The sequence below is a fragment of the Ornithodoros turicata genome, chromosome 1 (genome assembly GCF_037126465.1).
Source record: "Ornithodoros turicata isolate Travis chromosome 1, ASM3712646v1, whole genome shotgun sequence".
Lineage (NCBI taxonomy): Eukaryota > Metazoa > Arthropoda > Arachnida > Ixodida > Argasidae > Ornithodoros > Ornithodoros turicata.
The window spans coordinates 87,311,425-87,317,312 of record NC_088201.1 but is presented as its reverse complement, the minus strand read 5'-3'; the positions used below and the strand labels follow the sequence as shown (position 1 = coordinate 87,317,312).

The following is a 5,888-nucleotide window of genomic DNA, read 5'->3' as shown; positions in this document are numbered from 1 at the left end:
TGTGGCTCTTCCTAGTCTTCCGTCGCCCTCGTGTGTCAACCAGGCGGATGAACACGACATTGACAGCCGGATAACTGATCCAAAGAGCGCATTGGTGCACTGCTCTGTGCAAGAAATATGTACGATATTATTACTAGGAAAATCCGATTAATTACTAGGAAAAAGCACTAAGCGTCGATGCCGCTGAAATGTTTTTTTTTCTTGCAATATTCTTCGCTGAAGGTCCCGATGCGTAAAACAGAGGTTCCTTAAGTGTGCAAAGTAAATTGTAAAAGTTAGGATGTTTATTTAATTAGTGAGCGTATGGCCTTATGCAAATGAGCCGCTCACTACTCAGTTCATAGCCAATGTACCAAGGATCTTTACCAAAAAGAAATTTCTTCGATGGCGCCACCTGTTCACGAATTATCCATCCGGGGGATTTCGGTGGGACACCCGGTATGTATGTGCCCCCTTCTTCAATTGAGTATTGGTAGTGAGCTCGTTTCGTGTATTTCTTCTGTTCCTGTGCGTTCCAATGTCTCATTATGTCCCATGTGTTCCAACAAACACCTGCCCTTTTTTAGTACATGCTTCCTTTCTCGTATTTAGGCATGATGCCTGTCCAAAGTTCCTGCTTTTTCATTTTGTAGGTGGTCAACCTGCACATGTACAGCTTCAGGAGAAGGAGCTTTGAAAGATGTACCTCTTTTTGGTGTAAAGGATGGAAAAGTGAGTTAGAGGAGAATAGAGGTGCTCTGATTAATCTGACAAAGGGGGCCTTTCTAATACGTTTGAGAAATACCAATTTGTTGGAGCAGTGCTTGTACTGAGGATCTGCCCAGCACTTCTCTCGCTATACCCTGAGAAATCTAATCCTCCACACAACGGGATACCTGTAAAAAGAGAGCCCAAAACGATACTGTGTGTGTCACACACCCCTATGGAAATCCATCACAGCCTGAGATGAAAATCCTGCGCTTATCCCAGCTTACTGTTCTTATGTGTCCGGCCTCGGTGGCTCAGTCGGTAGCGTGTTCGCCTTCTGATCCCGAGATTGCGGGTTAGAACTCTGTTGAGGATGCCAGCAACTTGGTGGAAGGGTACAAGTTGCTTAGACATGCTATCTTCCATGAGGCACGTTAAATACGGGGTGCCGTGTGATGAGCTTTTCATCACATGTTAAAGAACCCCCAGGTGGGCAAAAGCAATCCACAGACCGACCACTGTGGCGTCACTCATGATCTCAGTTGTCTCGCTACGCAAAACCCCAATTATTATTATTATTGTTATTAATGTGCTTATGTGCACACAAATTATGCTGCAGTTCACTCCACACTATACAGAGTTCTGTCAGATAGAGACGTCTCCTGCCACTTCATTCTACCCGTGAACGCAGACCTGCGCGATGTAAGGTGCCTACAACGTATGCCTTAACAGTGAAGAGGTATAAGAATGGCCCTTCATTACCGGAAACGAAAATGAGTGTTCGTTATTGAATTTGGATTGTGGCTATTCCTGTTGTGCGACGACATTTCAGTTACTTTTAATTTTATTTTTGTATTTTGATGACTTCATTCCCTCTAATGTTCTAAGTACTACGCGAGAGCATGGAAATAAAGTGCAATATTGGATCTCGAGGGTGCACCCCTTGCTTACGTCGTCCCAGTTCTCATAAGTCCATTACATCAACACATGACTATATACTCCACCATAGCGCGAGTAGGACGGCCTACAATTTTTTTTTGTTATTTACTCGTATTTTTACAGTTTTTCACTTCACCATGGCTATTATTTACTACTGAGAGTGTCCGATTATGAATACGACATTGGATCAAGGTTATGCCTATGTTGAGTTGCTGGACCGAGAGTGAATGCAGACTGTGAGAATGTTCCTACATTTTAAAAAAGAATCTTTCAAGATGTGCCCATCCCAATGACATAAAATTACTTGTGTAGTGTGTTCACGTGACACCGAAGCAGCACTTGGGCAGATTAGCAGTAACGAAAATGGAAACTGTAATGAATACCCGTCCCTGGGGCCCTATCCTCGTCAAAATTAATCGACCTCGATTACTTTACGTCACAAGCTGTAGGGCGGGGCTGCCACGAAATACTCCGCCCTTAAATCCCGCCCGTTTCAATTGAAATTTATACCTAGTTTTCCTTCGCAGCCTCTCGGCCCTAATCTCGGACCGTGACCCTACGTCATTTTGACGTAACAATGACGTAAAAGATTAGTTTCAAAGCTGAAAAGTAATGTAGCGAAAGAGGATCGATTACTTTGAGCGGCGATGGGTTTCGTGATGGGTCCGCATGTGCATTTCCGTTTATTGTGTTGTATAAAGTCTGTATGTGCTCGTCACAACAAAAAATTCATATCTTTCTTCGTTTTTGTTTAATAATGATAGAAAAGCACCGCGTAACACGGTTTCTCTGCGCCGATCGCGGCATCGTATGCGTGAAAGTGGCGGGCTTTTTGAAGCGTCGTCCGAGCCGTACGTCGTACAATCAATGTTATTGCAACGTAGCGGTGTGCACACAAAAAACTCATCGATCAAAGTTCACTGTTTGTTGAGTAAAACTATCTCATTTGCGGTATCATTACCACCCCCACAGCTCACGAGCAAAAGCAGCATATTGAAATGCGAATTATCATTTCGCATATCGAGCACACGAACACACAGAAAAATATAAAGAAAAGCTCATAAATAAAGCTCAAAATTGAAAGCACGAACCGATTTCTCATAAACGCGTTTACGGCTCGCGCCACACTGTCCGTTCGACCCTTTGCAATGATCCTTCGCGCTTTCATCGTTTTGTTGCCTGCCATCAGCGCCATCTCACGGGCACATACCGAATTATAAATGCAAAGTACACTCACGGTGTCACACAAACATTGCCGCCTTGCACACCTGTACGTCAAGAAAAATGACAAACAGCAAAAAAGGAAATTACGAGCGTGCTTTTCCGCGCATTTTCCACGCAATTCAGTTTTACGCCGGTAGAGTTTTCTGTTTCCGACACCTAAGAACCGAAGCAACAACACTGATCTCGATTGTAAAAGGCTGGATCGCGGATAGGGAGCGCGAGCGTGAAGAAACCGGCCGCCATCTTACTGTACCCACAACAGTCGCCGCAGCGATCATGGCAACTTCTTGCAATTACGGTCGTACCAACCGTACTGGCAAGGTTACAGGGCCTAAATTTATACAGGTGAGTCACTCTTCATCAAGGAATAAATAGGCGTCCATTCTGTATATTTAGTTGCCCATTATGAAGTGTTTTTTTGCCCAAAACGAGCACTGGATGCAGGTTGCTTGATCGCTCTTCCGACGTTCAATCGAGCACACTTGCATTTTAACCGGCGGCAAATACAGTTTGAGTGCATAATATGCTTGAAAGAACACGTTACACTACACAGGTAGTGTTGTCATTAATATATGTGCGAGCACTCGAGCGCTTTTTTGCATGCATTGCTAGCATGGTACACCGTGTTCTCTGCGGAAGCAAGTGCCACATTCATTTCTTTGAATTACCTTCGCGCACAAGTTCGGTATTACGTCATAATGAGACCAAGATTGTCACCTTTTTTCATGTATTGGTATTGTTTTGTGCCTTGGTTTGATTTGTGACAAAGAATCCTACGTAACGGTGGTGTGGCGCGACTTGAATAACGCCTTTGTGTCTGAGCTGTATCGTCAGCTTGTTACGATAGTAATAATTTGTAGCGTGTCGCGCTATTTGTAGCAGTTTTTAAGGCAAAAGTGGTTTCTCAATACAGGTTTCGTCATGAGGGCTACCCAGTGAATAATCTGTGCAGTGTGATACGGCTGGGTGTACAGGTAAGTATCACGTTCCTCATCCACTGGTTTCTACTTTACAGGAAGGAACAACCTCAGTGCACGCACTGTGGTTAGCCTCTCTCAGTTTTGCATATTTTCTTACATGTTCACATCAGAAACACACCTTACACTTTAGGCTCCTTCACCCAGCAATATAATAATTAGAGATTATAATTCTTTTTAGAAGAGTTCCCCATATTCTTTTTGGAATAGTTTTTAATCTTTTGAATTTTTAGAAGATACAGGGATTGTAAACCATGTTTTAAACTGATGTTTTAACATTTGTCCAATGCATTTATTAAACAACATATTCATTTTTAACTGGTTACACCCAAACCAATGTTCTGATGTATTATTTCCTTTGTTGTCGATGCACCATAAAAATTGGAATAATCATCATCAATGCAGGTTACTTCACGGTTGCCTCGACATACTCAAGAAATGGGTGCAGAACCTGCGTAATGCCCACAAACTTTGACTACCACAGCACCTCCAGAAAGTAAAGGCATATGTGTCACATGGGATTTTTAAAGGCATTCACAGTATACAATACCTTGTATGAACTGTTGTAGAGCCTCTACAGTACACTCTCAGAAATTAAAACTTGTCAGGGAACTGTGATAATTGTTTCAGTTAATAGGCATGTACATATACGCTATAGGAAGAAAATTATTTATTGAAAATGCACTTCTCTGGCTACTCATGTTGTTTACATCTACTGTTGATCACATTCATTTATCACATATTATATTCTTATATACTATTATTATATTATCACATATTCGATCACACTAAATTTAAAATTCAGCATATATGAGAAAATATCAGGAGGGAAATTGCTATGCATTGTTCATTCCAACCTAAAATTGAGTGCTACAAATTTAGAGAGCGTACCAGACCATTGTCATTCCTAAAATATATATTGCCATTGTAGCAAGGTCACAAAACAATAAATGTAGTCTTTTGCGACCTCCCTGCACGTTCATTGTATCCTGAAACGCATAAGTGCAAGAAATAAATCTTGAACTTGAATAAACTCGATGTTGTATAAACTTGACGTAAAATATTGAATAATTTCAATTCCATTTCAATTTTGTTAGTAGTATTTGCAATACATAGTACACAGTGGGGGCCCCGTAGCATAGCTAGAGGTGGGGCCTCCCGGAAACAATCTGAATATCATGTATGTGGCGACAACATCAGAACATGGTATCCAATATAACGATGTACTGTCACAGTATGGGACAAAGCACAATACGCACAAAAATAAAAGAACAAACAAATTAAATAAATATAAGAAATAAAAACAACAAGAGATTGAGCAAAAATGTGACGTTTATGAAGGTGAACAGCGTAGGCGAAAAAGCCCATGGGTGAAAGAAGACAAATACAGTTGTAGTTGAAAAAGCGTGCATGAAAAGAATGTGTATGAATATGAGTAACTAATTCATGAAATGGTTCCGTAAGATGATCCGAAAACGTTGGAACGAACGTACTGACTTTAGGTTATCGGGCAAGGCGTTCCATAGTTTGGCAGCAACGAAGGTGAATGTTTGCTTCCCGTAGTTGGTTGTTGTGCGTGGCAGGAGAAAATTACAAGGTGATCTAGATGGAACGACTACTGCAAGACACTGATTGTTGAAGACACCTGACAAATGCTTGTACAGAAGCAGTAGAACGCGGAAGTGAAACAGCTGCATGAGTGGCAAAATACGCAGTGATATGAAGAGGTGGCGACTGCTGCATACTGTGGGAGTCAATGTAATGATGCGAATAGCTCTTCTTTGTAACCGGTTTAGAGATGAGAGATATATGTGGATCCCCATGATGTGATGCAGTAAGAGAGGTGGGGAATGTATGAAAGCGTAATATAATGACACAAGTGTATGGAGTGGAAAAAAATATTTGACCTTGGATAACGCATGAAGGCCGTAAGCCGCACGCTGACATATGTTTGAGATGTGTGCTGTGAACTTGAAATGGGTATCTAACGTTACTCCCAGGAACGTTACCTTGCCAGTAGGTAAAAGAGAGCTACCATTTAGCGTTAAAGTTGGCAGCAGC

General features: G+C 41.8%; 1 long non-coding RNA gene across 1 annotated transcript; it reads left to right on the top strand.

Moving 5' to 3' along the window:
- Positions 1 to 3,071: 3,071 nt before the first annotated feature.
- LOC135365869 (uncharacterized) lies at positions 3,072 to 4,390 on the top strand. The gene is made up of 3 exons (XR_010413975.1): positions 3,072 to 3,195; positions 3,764 to 3,824; positions 4,233 to 4,390. It is a non-coding gene; the product is annotated as an uncharacterized LOC135365869 (long non-coding RNA).
- Positions 4,391 to 5,888: the final 1,498 nt, after the last annotated feature.